Source organism: Stegostoma tigrinum, chromosome 13, assembly GCF_030684315.1.
Source record: "Stegostoma tigrinum isolate sSteTig4 chromosome 13, sSteTig4.hap1, whole genome shotgun sequence".
Taxonomy (NCBI): domain Eukaryota; kingdom Metazoa; phylum Chordata; class Chondrichthyes; order Orectolobiformes; family Stegostomatidae; genus Stegostoma; species Stegostoma tigrinum.
Genome location: NC_081366.1, coordinates 46,537,481 through 46,555,068, shown reverse-complemented (window position 1 = coordinate 46,555,068; position 17,588 = coordinate 46,537,481).

The following is a 17,588-nucleotide window of genomic DNA, read 5'->3' as shown; positions in this document are numbered from 1 at the left end:
ACATCCTTTTGGTAATGTGACGACCAGAACTGTATACAGTACTCCAAATGTGGCCGAACCAAAGTCCTATACAACTGCAACATGACCTGCCAACTCTTGTACTCAATACCCCGTCCAATGAAGGAAAGCATGCCATATGCCTTCTTGACCACCCTATTGACCTGCGTTGTCACCTTCAGGGAACAATGGACCTGAACACCCAGATCTCTTTGTGCATCAATTTTCCCACAGACTTTTCCATTTACTGTATAGTTCACCCTTGAATTTGATCTTCCAAAATGCATCACCTCGCATTTGCCTGGATTGAACTCCATCTGCCATTTATCTGCCCAACTCTCCAGTCTATCTATATTCTGCTGTAATCTCTTGACAGTCCTCTTCACTATCTGCTACTCCACCAATCTTAGTGTCATCTGCAAACTTGCTGTTCTGCCCACCTACACCTTCCTCTAAATCATTTACTCATGTCACAAACAACAGTGGTCCCAGCACAGATCCCTGTGGAACACCACTGGTCACAGTCTCCAATTTGAGAAACTCCCTTCTACTACTACTCTCTGTCTCCTGTTGCCTAGCCAGTTTTTTATCCATCTAGCTAGCACACCCTTGATGCCATGAGACTTCACTTGCCATGGGGAACCTTATTAAAAACTTACTGAAGCCCATGTATATGACATCTACAGCCTTTCCCTCATCAATCAACTTTGTCACACCTTCAAAGAGTTCTATTAAGTTGGTAAGACATGACCTTCCCTGCACAAAACCATGTTGCCTATCACTGATAAGCCTATTTTCTTCCAAATGGGAATAGATCCTATCCCTCAGTATCTTCTCCAGTAGCTTCCCTACCACTGACGTCAGGCTCACCAGTCGATATTTACCTGAATTATCCTTGCTACCCTTCTTAAACAAGAGGACAACATTAGCAAGTCTCCAGCACTCCAGGACCTCACCCGTGTCTTATTATTTTAATACATACTTTTAAAAATCAGATTTCATATGGATTATGCACTTAGCATAAACGTAGCAAAATGTTTCCACAGCAATCCTGTCACTGCTCCTAAATTAATTCAGGAAAATTAATCATCATTTAACAGTTGATTAAGGCCTCCCTCTATTCAAGACAGCCATGATCCTTATTGACAATAAGCCTCTCCTAATCAGGTGTAATGTCAGGGTGCTAAGAAAGTATAAGTTCTTGGGATGTGACGAGTAATTTGAAACAATTGCTTCCAATTAAGATTTCAAACTTTACTCTTTGTAACTCTGCAATAATCAATAAAGCGGTGAAAATCAAGGAAACTTGTACCCAGAAAGTGCAAAATACAAAGTAATTTTTGTAAGCTCCTGGGGTTCATCTCAATCTGAAATGAAAGGAAATATCTATGGCACTGTTTAGGAAAATCTGAACTTAATAATTTCTAACTGACTAACTTCATGGGACGTAAACAATATTTTGTAGGATAAAATGGAGGAGAGTGAAAAGAAGAATAATTGAAATTAGTTAATTAATTAAAATGTTGAGTCAAGTTCGTGCAGAACATTTTTTAAACTGTCTTATTGAAATATTTATTACTTACTTGAGAATTGCTGATAAATCAGGCAGCAAGTGGGAAGCATGAAATTTAGCATACAAGTAAAAACCTGTATAATATTAGCAAAAAAAAAGTAACTGGGTGCATAATTATATCAATGAATTCAGATCTACATTTACATTTCACATTCAATGAAATGAGCATATTTCAGAGTTTTTGATCAAAGAAGAGCACTGGTTTAACATAATATATCCTCCAGTTTTTAGAAACATAGATATTTTGATGGGCAGATAGTCCTTCAGGCTGCACAGGCTAGAGCTGCGCATGAGGGCTGTGCAGAATCTAAAGTGCAGCAAAGCACATAAGAATTGCCTGAGAAATTGAAGATACCAATGACCAATTCTCCAACATCTGGAAGCCCCTATAAGAATCCACTAAAATCAGAAAGGTCAGATGTTTTTGCTTCAATTTAGCTAATAGTTTTTCAGGAAGTATTAAAGTATTAAAAAACTAGTCGATCTCTTAGGTAGCTATTAAACTGATCCTTGACCCACTCCCTAACTTACTCACCCAAATATGCCTCCACTCAAACCGCAACTCCGTCAAAATATCAAGACAAAATTAATTGATGAAAATTGAGAAAGCTTGTGCAAAACAAAATACTACCACCATCCAAGAAGAACAGAACACATTTGTAGCTCAGGTTGAGTTTCTGGATGTGAGTTTGCTCGCTGAGCTGGAAGGTTAGTTTTCAGACATTTCGTCACCATTCCAGGTAACATCATCAGTGAGCCACCGATGAAGCCTTCATCGGAGGCTCATTGATGATGTTACCTAGTATGGTGATGAAACATCTGAAAACTAACCTTCCAGCTCAGCGAGCAAACTCACATCCAACAGAACACATTTATGCTTACCACACTGTTGGCCTATCACTGCCTCCCCATCATTATATGAGGGATCCCAGTCTTCCTCAGCCACTTCTGTGATTCATTCCTCAATGAAATGAGGAGTCTCATGTCAACATTGTGGCCCAAACCCCTGCCCCCACCCCCCTCACCCCACCAGCCCCGGCACTCTTAGCCCAATTGAGGGACAGTTTCATGTGCATTGAGATATAGAAAACTCTTTAGTATGAAGGGAAGGGAAGCAAAAGCAGTTTATGATCATTGTTGGTGAGGCATGCCAGTGAGTGAATAAGGAGTGCTAAGGACAGGAGTGGTTAGTAGTTTGAGAGAATGAAACTGATTGAGAACTTGGATGAGCATCGTGCTTGAAATGCTGAGCCTTGCAGTCCATCCTCCCTGGTAAGCTGCATTTGCAATGTTTGCGTTAGAAAGTATGCCGGTCCTGCTGCCAAGAGACAGCAGTAAAAAATACCGCTGTTTACCCTTGTGGTGTGTAGGACATCATTGACCTTCTTGCAACACTGCTGACATCCCTTTTTAATGCAGCTAGAGTGTTGAGCTGTTCATAGCACTGACTGCCACAGTCTAAGAAGACATTCCTGGCTTTCACTATCTGAAGTGGTCTTCAACTGTCTTTTACTGCTCATGAGAGCCTTCAAACCTCAACAATCCTGACTGTCGCAAGAATTTTGAGCTGACACATCATGTGATCTGTCAAGTTACTGCGTAAAGTTACACTTGCATAGTTATTGAGCTCGAAGCACATGATCACTTTGTGGTACAAATGATGTCACCCAATACACTCAGTGTGATTCTATAATTCAAATAGGAAAACTCTACTAGTACTGTGAGACTCAATCCCCAGAACACACTATTTAATTTAGGTCATTCTGCCACTTGCTTCACACAAATGGCAGCTTATCCATAACCTCCTGTTTTTCTTAATACGCTGATTTTGAACATTAAACAGCCACTAACTGCACCCCAGAAAGTTAAGCAAGGCAATTACATTTTTTATCTGTAAGATAATTGCTGATGCAAGACCAAAGAACCTCTTTGCTTTATATAAAGAGAACAATTTAAATTGCCTAATACCTTTCTTGCATGTAGTTAGTCACCGCTGGATTTTGAATATGTAAAATATCATTTTTTAACTTTTTACTTTTTAATGCTTTCTCTTGTTCCAATTCTTTATTTAGCCTTCTTATTTCTTTCTGTATGTGATTTGACTCTCATTCACTATCCTTTAGTTATTTTTCAAACTTAAATCTAATTAGTTAAGAAGATATATAGTTGATCCTTTCATTCTTGAAAATCCCAGATGCCCCAATGTCCTCACCATGATCCTACCAGCTTGTATTTCCAGCAAGTTTCAGTGACATTGTATTTTGAGATAGAGAGTACAGGAAAAGTAATGTATGTCCAAGTTGCCCTGTTCCAAATTTTACTGCTGAATCATAGCCATAGAGAATGTTCTTTGTTACTTCAGTTTGGTCTGTTTAGATGCTATGGCCTGGCTGCAATGATTCAAACAGAAAGTTACAGGAATGAATGGAAGCAGGACATTTAACTATGTTGGAAAGGAAGTTGCGGGATTTTCTTAAGGATTGACCTTTAGAACAGAAATGCTCTTGGTCATAATTTTCTAAAATTGAAATCACTTTATATTGATCATCTGAGATATGTATCAATAACTAGCAAAAATGTTTGTTGCTTTGTATTTATTTATGACTGATTTTGGAGCAGGTTCAATATTCTGAATGGCTTACTTCTGCTTCGATTTCCCACAACAGTTTAGTTATTGTGAACCGGCTCTGGCAAAAAGAAAATTTATTTCCTTATTTCTTGGTTAAACATGATTAGATAAAAGTGATTCTTGCAAGGAAAATATGAATTCAGGAAACAAGTAGAAAATTCACTTTGGTACCAAGTTTATCTTTCTGAATGGAATGTCAGACACCTGCAACAAGGAAATTTGCCAGATAAAAATATTTAACTAAGTGCTCATGAAAGTAAAAATAAATCATGTCACTGCCTGTTAATACCTGGTGAAAAGATTTCTTCGCATCTTGACATAGAACATTGTTTGTTTGCTTTCCTCAGTTTGGATGCACCAATGTCATTGTTCAGTCGACTGTCATGGCTTCAAAAGAACTGCCACAAAGCTGTGAATCTGACTGAAAGGATGCAATGTTTTACATAGCACCCAGCATACAGAAGGAAATGCAGAAGAATGATGTGTTCAATTTACCAGAGATAATGAGAACTGCAGATGCTGGAGAATCCAAGATAACAAAGTGTGGGGCTGGATGAACACAGCAGGCCAAGCAGCATCTTAGGAGCATAAAAGCTGACATTTCGGGCCTAGACCCTCATCAGAAAATCTTTTCTGATGAGGGTCTAGGCCCAAAACGTCAGCTTTTATGCTCCTAAGATGCTGCTTGGCCTGCTGTGTTCATCCGGCCCCACATTTTGTTCAATTTACCAACTAACTGGACTACAGAAATGTGGAGTGCATAGCTTTCCTCCCTTTCTTTTTTAGTTTAGTCCCTACAATTTAACATCTTTGCTTGCACATATGCCTTTAAAACTATATGATAGGTATTTTGATGCAAGTGATGATTCGATTCAACTTTAAAGGCCTTATCTGCTGAATTGAATATTCTGAAATGTACTGTGTAGGTCAGTTTTTCAGGCAGGAGTACAATTCAGGTACATGACCTGTTCCTCTGGTTGTGCAGATGGCACATTGACTGGCCATGTAATCACCGTTTGAAGGCATTTCGCATAATAAGTAAACAATTTATGAGGAATGTCAAGCCACTAGAGTGTCAGGATCACAGACGTGTACTGATGATGCTCATGACAGTAGCTGTTGACTTAACCATCCCTGCCATAGACACAATTCATCCTCCCTCACTACTCCCAAACTGTATCCCCTCGCTCTTGTCTCATGGAAGCTTTGGGAGCCATAGATCAGATTTATTTCAAGTCATTACTTTTTTTTTAACATGAACAGTGCATTGCAACATCAGTTTCACAAAGAAATCATCTAAAGATAATAGGGAATCAAGTGAGCTTTCTCTTTCACAGTTGCCAATAACTTAAGTTTACTGTGTTGGCAGTTTAATTTGTGTACCCATGAAGAATATATACATTTAACATCAGAAAACAGTTATGTTGTCAAAATTTAAATCACTATTCCAACCAGCATCCTTTCATCCACAGAAGACAATGGAAAGGCAAAGTTCATTATTCTTGCCAGTTTCAGATTAAGCAGTACTTTGAAAGAACAACAGGCTGTTGGATTCCTTTTAGTTGTAGAGCAATGAAAAATGCACAATCATCTGCTTATCACATTAGTTAAGTCAGGTTCCCTCATGACATGTGTTTGACAGCACTTTGTTTCTCATCTTCATCAAAGGGTACCATGCTATCAAAAGTGACAATGCTTTTTTTTTAATGATGACACCACAATCTACACAATGATTATCACCCGGTCTGAAAGACAAGCAATGAACAAATTGCTGCAGACAGATAGACAGTGGGCAGATAAATGAGGTAATATCGTCAGCACTAAGGAGACCAGGCCATTTAGTCCGTCAAGGAAAATGAGTATTGTGAATGTTTACCTGTGCTCACTAAGGTAGCTATAAACACTCAGCTCCTTTACTTATTCATCACATTTGATCTTCATCTCCACTGAAGGGAAATTCTCACCAGACGTGAGTTCTACTGAAGTGTCTTGTATTCGAAAAGGATAATTTCTAGATAACAATGACATATTACAGGCAGATTTTAGATGGCTGCAAAAAACAAACATCTCTAGTTCCTTGGGCACAAATCCAACACCATGCAGACTAATGGATTTAAGCCTCATCCATTTCAGAATCTATTCTGTGTAACTTTGATCAAGTCAACCCTGCAACATCACTTAACAAATTGCTCACACTTGAGTTTGATACTTTTGGCAGAACATACAAAATGCACCTCAACATTCTATATCATCAGGCGTAAGACATCAGTAGTAAAGCGTCACCCACCATATCTCCTGATCGTGGAACTCTCTAAAATATATAATGCTTGAGCATATGCATAGGGTTAAACTTTATAAAAGCAGCCATTGGAAGCTATGGGGTAGGTTTTCCCCAGAGTAGGCAGTAATTTGTCTTGATCTGTCTAATTGTTATTCGATTGGAAGGAAAAGAAGAAGAACCAAGCTTATATGGAAACACTGCTACCAGTTTTAGAGTCATGGTCATGAATCACACTGTGGCCTACTGAGCATGCACCACTTACACCAATCACAGTTTCCAGCACTTGGCTTATTGTCTTGAAAGTTATGAATGTCAAATGCTCATCCACAAACTTTTTAAAGGTTGTGAGATTTTCTGCCTCTACTACCCTCCTAGGCTGTGCATTCCAGATTCCTATCATCCTCTGGGTGAAGTTATTTTACCTCAAATCCCATCTCTACCTCCTGGCTTTGACCTTTAAATTATGGCCTCTTTTTATTGACCCTCTCAACTAAGAATAGCAGTTGTTTTCTATCCACCAGTCCATGCCCCTCATAATCATATACACCTCAAACAGAGCCCCTCCTAGCCTTCTCTGCTCTAATGGAAATAACCTAAGCTTATCCAGCTTCTCTTCATAGCTAAAAAGCTCTATCCCAGGCAATATCCTTGTGAGTGTCCTCTGCACCACCTCCAATACAATCACATCCTTCCTATAGTGTGGTGATCGGAACTGCACACAGTTCTCCAGCTGTGGCCTAACCAAAGTTTTGTACAGCTCCAACATAACCTCTCTGCTGTAATAATCTATGCTATGATTGATAAAGGTGTGTGTCCCATCTGCTTTGTTAAGTGTGTATTATCCTGTCCCTCCACCTTCAGGGATCTGAGGAGAAACACCCAAGATCCCACTGTTCTTCAGTGTCCTGCAGTTCATTGAGTACTCCCTTATCTTGCTACTTCTACAAATCACATCACCTCATAATTCTCAGTGTTAAATTTCATCTGCCATTGATCCACCCATCTGACTAATGCATCTATATCCTTGCATAACCTTCTTCCTCATTGTCATTCACCCAGCCACATGGGCGTGCCAGTGTGGGACTGGGGTGGACACAGTCAGAAGTCACATGACACCAGGCTATAATCAAACAGGTTTAGTTGAAATCGCAACCTTTCAGGGTGCTGCTCCTTCATCAGGTAAAGGTTGGCTTCACCTGGCAAAGGAGCAGCACTCTGAAAGCTTGAAATTTCAAATAAACCTGTTTGACCATAACCTTCTGTCATGTGACTTCTGACTTTAATCATGCAGCCAATCTTCATGTCATCCACAGACCTATTTATTAACACCCTCCTATTCTCGCAATCTCATCTACATCATTTATATATATGACAAAAAGTAAGGGACACTGCAGCGAGCTCTGTGGTACACCACTGGACACCGGCATCCATTCATGCCTCCAGCCTTCTGCCATCACCCTTTCTCTCCTAACTCTCAAGATATTCTGGATCCATCTTGCCAAGTTATCCTGGATCCCATGTGCTTTTACTATAGCAACCTCCCATCTGTGAAATTGTCAAGCACATTACTGAAATCCACAATTACTGAAACTACAACAACTGCAGTACCCTCATCTACACATCTGATCACATCCTTTAATTTTTTTTATTATCAAACTTGATCCCCCTCTGACACTATCCCTCATCAAAACCAGCCTCTCTAGATGGAGATTAATTTTCTCCTTCAGAATTTTCTCCATCTCTTTCCTGACCACTGATTTGTGTCTCACTATTCTGTAACACCCTGGTTTATCTCTACCACCATTCTTGAAAACTGGAACCACATGTCTTGTTCTACAGGTCTCTGGCACCACCCACTCCCACCCCCACTGTGGCCAGAGGAGACTTTAAAATTTGGGTCAGAGTCCTTATAATTTCATCCCTCACTTCCCACAACAAACTCTTATACAGTCCATTTGGACCTGGCCGTTTGTCCACTCTTAAGCTTAACGAAGCCACCAATAAAACTCCCCACGTCAACATACTCAAGAATCACACAATCCCACTTCCTTAACTCTGAACCTACATGCTCCCTCTCCTGAGTGAAGTCGAATGTAAAGTAATTGTTTAACACCCTGCTAATTTCCTGGGATTCAACGCACAGATTTCTCCTGTGGTGCTTTAATGAGCCCCATTCTTTCCCTGGTTATCCTCTTTCCCCTAATATGCTTATAGAATATCTTGAAATTCTCCCTAACCTTACATGCTAGTTTTTCTTCATACCCTCTCTATGCCATCCAAATTGCTTTCTTAAGTGTCTTCTGCATTATCTATACACCACCAGGGCCTCTGTTGATTTGTGCCCCTTTGTACCTACTAAAACACTTTCTTCTTCTTATCCAATCATTTCTTCATTGTTTCCTTCTGTAGGTCACTTCATTCCACGTGACAACTTTGCATATAATCTTATTTTAATATTGTGCTCCTTAAGGTGAATAATATACTCACTGAAGAATGAAACATTTACGTTTTGATCAAATACTCCCAGGTTAGCTATCATATGGCTGGATAATACAACCTGAGCCTTTACACCTGAAGTGATTGATTGACTGGGGGAAATTTCCAGCTCAGTGCATCTGCCTTGGGATAAAGAATGAAAAATAGAGAAGAAAGAACAGTACAGCATAGGAACAGGCCCTTCAGCCCAAGTAAATCCTTTTGCCAGTTTGTATCCCTCTATCCCTTATCTATTCATGTATCTGTCAAGATGCCTCTTAAACATTGCTATTGTATCCTCCTCTACCCATGCCCCCTGGCATTCCAGTCACTTACCTCTTTCCTCTTATATCTCCTTTAAACTCTCCCCCTAGAATCATGGAATCGCTTTCAGCCCATCGAGTCAGCACCAACCCATTGAAGATCATCCCACTCATATCTCGAATTTCATTCCATCTTCGCAATCCCGCATGAGGGTTTTTACCATGGCTAACCCACTGAACCTGTACATCACTGGACACTGTGGACAACTTAGCATTGCCAATCCTACTAACCTGCACATATTTGGACTGTGGCAGGAAATCTGAGTACCCAGAGGAAACCCATGCGGACAGGGAGAGAATGTGCAAACTTCACATTAACAAAATCCCAAGGCTGGAATCAAACTTAAGCCCCTGCCACTGTGAAGCAGCAGTGCTAACTACTGTGCCACTAGGCCACCCTTAAACCTATGTCTCCTACTAATTGATATTGCTACCTTGGGAAAAAGACTCATTCTCTTCATGCCTCTCATCACTTTGTAATCTTCTCTCAGGTTACTGCTCAGCCTCCGAAGTTCAGGTGGAAACAAACAAAGTTAATCCTCTCTCTCCTCATAGCAAGCACCCTCCAAACCAGGCAACATCCTGGTAAATCTTTTCTGTACCCTCTCCATAGCCTCCTCATCATTATGGTAATGTGGTGACCAGAACTGTACCAATATTCTAAATGTGGCCTAAGTAAATTTCCATACAGCTGTAGAATGACTTGCAAACTTTTATACTTTACATCCTGACTGATGAAGGCAAGCATGTCATATTCCTTCTTCAACATCTTGTCCAGTTGTGTTGCCACTTTTGAGGAACTAGATCCTTCTTTATGTTGGCACTTTTAATAATTCTGCTATTTACTGTGTATTTGCCTTCTGCATTATACCTTCCAAAATACATTGCATTTACCCAGAATAAATTCCATCTATTATTTCTCTGCCTAATTCTCCAGACTGTCTATGTCCTGCTATATCCTCTGGCAATTCTCCTCACTATTCACAGACCGCCCCCACCAATCTTTGTGTCATCTACAAATTTACTACTCAGACCGTGTGTATCCTCTTCCAAATCATTTATATATATTACAAACAACAGAGGTCTCAGGCCTGAATCCTGATAATGACCACTGGTCATAAACCTCCAGAGGATAAACATTGTTACTCTCTGTTTTCTAAGATCAAGCCAGTTCTCTATCCATCTTGCCAACTCACAATGGATTCCATGTCACTTCACTTTCTATATCAGCTTACCATGAGGAACTTTTCAAAGGCCTTGCTATAGTCCATGTAGAGAACATCTACCACCCTGCCCTCACCAATCATCTTTGTCACTTCCTCAAAAAACTCAATTAAGTTTGTGAGACATGATTTCCCTGTGAAAATCCATGCTGTCGAACTCTAATAAGCCCATATTTTTCCAAGTGTGAGTAAATTCTGTCCCTGGGTATTTTCTCCAACGATTCCACTGCACTGATGTAAGGCTCACCAGGCTGTAATTTCCTGGATTATCCCTAGCGCCCTTCTTAAACTAAGGAAAAAGATTATCTATCCTCTAACCCCAAAATTGTCCCAGATGGTAAGATCTGTCTTCAGGGACATGAGCAGGAGCTGCATCTGCCATCCCTTGATGTGAATCAGAGGCAGCCATAGGATATACCATGTACTGAGGCATAATGCTTAAAGGCCGGCCTTGCTTCAATGGGATCTATCCCAGTTGTATAATTAAATATTATCCTTTAGCCGTCATCCCTCATACACCCCCATCTTCATCATGGCCCAGCCATGCTAACTCATGCCAACCCTTGACCCTCACTCATATCATGGCTTTTTACAACTTCTACATCAATTTAACGCCAGCACATAAACTTGCTTTGATGCCCCTGATGCCTTATGGCTCATATGCCATCTCAGCAATATTTTATTTCAATCTTATGATCCCATTCGGCGCCATTTACCCTTATACGCTCCATACTAAATTACCCAATACCCATCATGCACTCTCCTCAGGAGACAAAGTATTGAGTCTCTGTTACAGATTTCACTATTAGAAAAGTCACTCTCATTCATAAGAAAGAAAGAACTGCAGATGCTGTAAATCAGGAACAAAAACAAACTGATCAGTTCTGCGATAACGGGAACTGCAGATGCTGGAGAATCCAAGATAATAAAGTGTGAAGCTGGATGAACACAGCAGGCCCAGCAGCATCTCAGGAGCATAAAAGCTGACGTTTCGGGCCTAGACCCTTCATCAGAGAGGGGGATGGGGTGAGGGTTCTGGAATAAATAGGGAGAGAGGGGGAGGCGGACCGAAGATGGAGAGAAAAGAAGATAGGTGGAGAGGAGAGCATAGGTGGGGAGATAGGGAGGGGATAGGTCAGTCCAGGGAAGACGGGCAGGTCAAGGAGGTGGGATGAGGTTAATAGGTAGAAATGGAGTTGCGGCTTGGGGTGGGAGAAAGCGATGGGTGAGAGGAAGAACAGGTTAGGGAGGCAGAGACAGGCTGGGCTGGTTTTGGGATGCAGTGGGGGGAGGGGAAGAACTGGGCTGGTTGTATGATGCAGTGGGGGGAGGGGGCGAACTGGGCTGGTTTTGGGATGCGGTGGGGGAAGGGGAGAGTTTTAAGCTGGTGAAGTCCACATTGATACCACTGGGCTGCAGGGTTCCCAAGCGGAATATGAGTTGCTGTCCCTGCAACCTTCGGGTGGTATCATTGTGGCACTGCAGGAGGCCCATGATGGACATGTCATCTAATGAATGGGAGGGGGAGTTGAAATGGTTCGCGACTGGGAGGTGCAGTTGTTTATTGCGAACTGAGCAGAGGTGTTCTGCAAAGCGGTCCCCAAGCCTCCACTTGGTTTCCCCAATGTAGAGGAAGCCAAACCGAGTACAATGGAGGCAATAACCTCCGGATACAACGCATCATCCTGCGACACTTCCGCCATCTACAATCCGACCCCACCACCTAAGACATTTTTCCATCCCCACCCTTGTCTGCTTTCCAGAGAGACCACTCTCTCCATGACTCCCTTGTTCGCTCCACACTGCCCTCCAACCCCACCACACCCGGCATCTTCCCATGCAACCGCAGGAAATGCTACACTTGCCCCCACACATCCTCCCTCACCCCTATCCCAGGCCCCAAGATGATTTTCCATATTAAGCAGAGGTTCACCTGCACATCTGCCAATGTGGTATACTGTATCCATTGTACCCGGTGTGGCTTTCTCTACATTGGGGAAATCAAGTGGAGGCTTGGGGACCGCTTTGCAGAACACCTCCGCTCGGTTCGCAATAAACAACTGCACCTCCCAGTCACGAACCATTTCAACTCCCCCTCCCATTCTTTAGATGACATGTCCATCATGGGCCTCCTGCAGTACCACAATGATGCCACCCGAAGGTTGCAGGAACAGCAACTCATATTCTGCTTGGGATCCCTGCAGCCCAATGGTATCAATGTGGACTTCACCAGCTTCAAAATCTCCCCTTCCCCCACCGCATCCCAAAACCAGCCTAGTTCGTCCCCTCCCCCCACTGCATCATACAACCAGCCCAGCTCTTCCCCTCCACCCACTGCATCCTAAAACCAGTCCAACCTGTCTCCGCCTCCCTAACTTGTTCTTCCTCTCACCCATCCCTTCCTCCCACCCCAAGCCGCACCCCCATCTACCTACTAACCTCATCCCACCTCCTTGACCTGTCCGTCTTCCCTGGACTGACCTATCCCCTCCCTACCTCCCCACCTATACTCTCTCCACCTATCTTCTTTTCTCTCCATCTTTGGTCCGCCTCCCCCTCTATCCATATTTATTCCAGAACCCTCACCCCCTCCCCCTCTCTGATGAAGGGTCTAGGCCCGAAACGTCAGGTTTTGTGCTCTTGAGATGCTGCTTGGCCTGCTGCGTTCATCCAGCTTCACACTGTATGATCAGTTCTGGGTAAGAATCACTGGACCCGAAATATTGACTCTGTGTATTTCCTTCAGAGGTGCTGTCAGACCTGCTGAGCTTTTCCAGCAACTTTGTTTTTGTTCCTCATTCATAAAAGCCTATTCTATACGGTTAAACATCCTCTGTACTTAATCCTTTTTTAAACAAAAATGTGTATTTAAAACTCCACATAAAAGATGACTAATCCTTTAATAAACTCGTGGAGCTGCTAATAAAACTGTGAACTTCGAGATCCCTGTTTTGATATTGATATGTTTTGGAAGCAATCAAGCAGTAATAATGCCATAATGATCACACTCAATTCTGTCAACAAGCATCTATTAAAACTACAAACTCATATTGTTTTCATCTTACAATCTCATACAGGCAGATTGGTCATATTTTTTCAAAGTATAAGCACTGGGCATTTAAATAGCATGACACCTTGACATTTCCACAGACCTTATCTGACCTTTATGAGCATTTACGTCCACTCTTAAAGTATCATTGTGGAATATTTGGCTTAGAAAACAAAACGGCGTGTTAAGACTCAACAGCATGTTCAAATGTTCTTTCAGATTTAGAACTTCTTTCGCGTGAGCCATGTTCTGCCTTCATTTCCCTGCCAGTGAAAATGCGATCCATCAAAAATGACCTCGGCATCTTAGATCGAGCTTCCCACTGCCTCTTTGAATAAGCAGTAGAATGTTTATGATTTTGTGAAAATCTACACCTTAGTGAAGCTTCCTTCACCTTGCTGTAACAGCCATCGTAGCACAAGTTCATATTAATAAGGTTCATTCATCGTTCAACGCTGTTCAGTCAATTACTGAGAATTCTATTCTAAGTCCATCAATTTCCTTCAGATTCCAAATGCTCACTGCTTCGTCCGTTTAAAGTGGCAGATTATATCCTATTTCCCACGTTTATATATAAACAATTAAAATACTATTTTAGTAATTTTAATCAGGCCTTTTCAAGCCTAATCTTATATCCCTCGTATTTGATGTCCTTATGCGAATGCTTCTTCAGTTATCAGTAATATCAGTTACACTGGTTTCAAATGAAATATCAGCACTACTTTTAGTACTACAATCATTTTTTAATAAGTTGTATTTGTTCTTTCGTTCCAAATGCTTCTTTACCTTTCAACAGCTCTTAATATTCTGTACCACATAAAAGTATCCTATGTTTGAACAATACTTTAATAGAGTTTAAACATAAAAAAAAAAGGACTGCAGTTTGACATACAATCTATTCTTATCACTTGTCTTCAAGTTTTCCTCCTTTCTTGGCTTGAAGCAACTATAACAGCAATTGCACTGCATAAGAACAGAGGAAGCATGTTGCAATTTTTGAATATTGACAAAGTACATCATCTTCTTGTCCTGTGTGCTCTAGCCTTCCTTGAATAAGCTCTCTGTTATCCCTCATCTGTTCAGTAATGTTCTTCTCAATTCTTCCCAGCACCTCTCTCACAGCTTCTCTAGAGATAGCAAGTAAATAATTACCTGGCCCATCTTTCACTTATGAAAGACCATGAAATTGTACTCAAAATGCTTGAATCTTTTATTTGTTTTGCCTCTAAATTAATGTGGTGATAGATATGGAAGCTCCCAACCTTAAAAGTGGATCCTGGCATTATATCACACGTACACAATAAGTGATGACCTATTAGATATGCTAGACAAATGTAACTAGCCAGACCCAGTTAAAGAATCTTCAGCTAAGTTGACCTAATTACATTAATCTTTGTCTGATGCCCTGTCTAAGGTAGCCATAGTGCCATACAATCTGATATGATTAAGCAGATTTATAAAATGTAGAAATTACCCTATCAGCCAAAGTGCTGTAAATAAACTATTTCTCACTAATATATACAAGAGCTTCTGCAAGAATTACATTGTTTCTTTGGGGTTAACCTAGTGCCCTCAATGAGCCCTCCATTTGGGAATTTCAGTAAGCTCAAGAACTGAAATAATTTCATAGAAACTGGTATCCTGTCACCGAGTCCCCCTTTATTTACACGCGGAAACACCTTGACGCTGACACAGCTTCCTCACAGCCAGCTCTCAGAGTCCACATACCAGCAGCAACTACAATGGTTTGCCTGCCTGGATCCTGAAGAAAAAAATTAATCATTTGACTGAGGCTTGGCTTTGTTTTGGGGTTTTGCTGTGGGCAGACCTAGAGTCCCTCTATTCAGGATATGTCCTGAGTTAGTCTATGCAATTGCCTTCATTCATGCGGTGTTCCCAAGCTCCATTTAACTGGGGACAGTGTCCACTTCCATCAGAATACTCTGCAATACATATCCTGCACTTGCTGCATTTTCCAATGATAAAGCCAATTGTAGTGCTTCTTTGAAGTTCAGTCGGGCTTCAGATAGTAGGTGCTTTTGCAAGGTTACATCAATAATCCCACAAACCAAATAGCCTCCCGTAATCTCATTAAGGGTTAACCAAAATCACATGCCTCTGCCAGCCATCTTAACCCAGCTGAAAATCCCAAAACACATTCCCTTGATTCTTGAATTGTCCAACTAAAACTCATAGTATCTCAGAATTAGAAGAAGCTTGGACTCATAGTATTTGTGAACTAAATCCATCAATTCTTGAATTGCTTTAGTATCTGGTGCCTCAGGGGCAGGGCAGCCCAGTGGCACAGTGGTTATCACTGCTGCTTCATAGCACCAGGGACCTGGGTTCAATCTCACCCTCGGGTGACTTGTCTGTGTGGAGTTTGCACATTCTCCCTGTGTCTGTGCGGGTTTCCTCCGATATCCAACGATGTGCAGGTTGGGTGGATTAGCTGTGCTAAATTGCCCGTAGTGTTCAGGGAGATGTATATTAGATGGGTTATAGGGGGATGGACCTCAGTGAGATGCTCAAAGGTTCAGTGTGGACTTGTTGGGCCAAAGGGCCAGCTTCCACACTGTAGGAATTCTATCCTAATAACTAAAGGAAGCTGCACATATGCAAACTGTCAGAAGAATTAGTTATTGCCCCAATGTCATTTACCTGAAACAAAAATAATACATTCTTTCCACATACTGGGCCCAGTCTTTGACTACAAGATCAAATGAGTCAAGTTCCCCAAACAATAGCATGATGCCAGAAATGCTTGCCCAACTCAAAAACGACTATTGCAGGTGAATGTTTTGAAGAACATCATCAATTTTACACTAAATTTGAAAGTGATTTGAAATATTGCTTTGTTTGAACAATTAATATTCCTCTATGGGCAACTTGCTTCATTTGGGGGTTTTATACACAAGTTATTTAAACTGCTCCAGTTAAGTACAGAAGCAGACAATTTAAATCCGGCTTCCCAATACAGCACCATTTTGTTGGTTTTAACCCCACACCAAAATCCCCCAGGTTAAAATTTCCCCTAACTAGAGGTAAAGGACAATTAGTTTAAGAGACTGAGGAGAACTAGAACCAGAAGCAAAATGTGAATGTAGATGATTTTTAATGGTTCTAACAATAAATGGCTAACAGTGGGAACGAAATTGACCACGTTAAATTACTTCCATTCTAGGCCAGAGAGGGCAATTTGGTCTGCATCAGCAATTATCAGGTTTAAAAAGTAGCTACATTCTTAATACCAGACTTAACTTCATTTCCTGAGTTTAATAGACAATTAATATGCAAATTCAGCAAGTTGCTAAAATGTGCAATAAAGCAAAGAGCGAGTTCAAATTTATGCAACCATGGGGTGAAAACTGACCAGTGAGATTTAGAACTTCACAATTTCTGTGTTTTACTTAATCTTCCTAATTTGGCAGTCACTTTGCAAATTAATTAAAGCACGCATTATGAACATCTTTTAATTTTTTTCAGGAACACTGGGCCTGCTACAAAATAGTTTCGTTTACATTTCATTTAAATCTTTAGTATGAGACTAAATTTTGCGAAGTTTGATTGCTTCAACCTATATATGGAGCATTTAATTATTTTCCTAACTCTTAAAACATTTTTGGTATACTGTCCTCTACGTTGACAAAATTAGCATAAGGAAATAAGTTACAGGTCTGAGTAAGGGGCCTACTGACTGCAAAAGAAAGCATCCACAAAAATAGGTAGGAGGCAAATACACAGCTCAGCAAGATTTAACTTGGCAGGATGGTGATAGGGTCATTATGTGGAAGAGTTTTTGCCCACTGTCGTATCCAATACACGCAAAAATGTCTGGAAATTGTGTTTACTTTGTGTTTGTAAGGCCACAAAGTGAAGTTTAAACTGAGATGAAGAAACACAGCTAGAACTACCTACAGTTTACAATTATAGTTGGGGGGCTGTGGCAGTGGAGAGGAGAATACAAGCATACAAATTTGACACTGCTTACTGACACTCAGCTTGGTTTTTGCCAGGGCTATTTTTCTCCTGATCAGT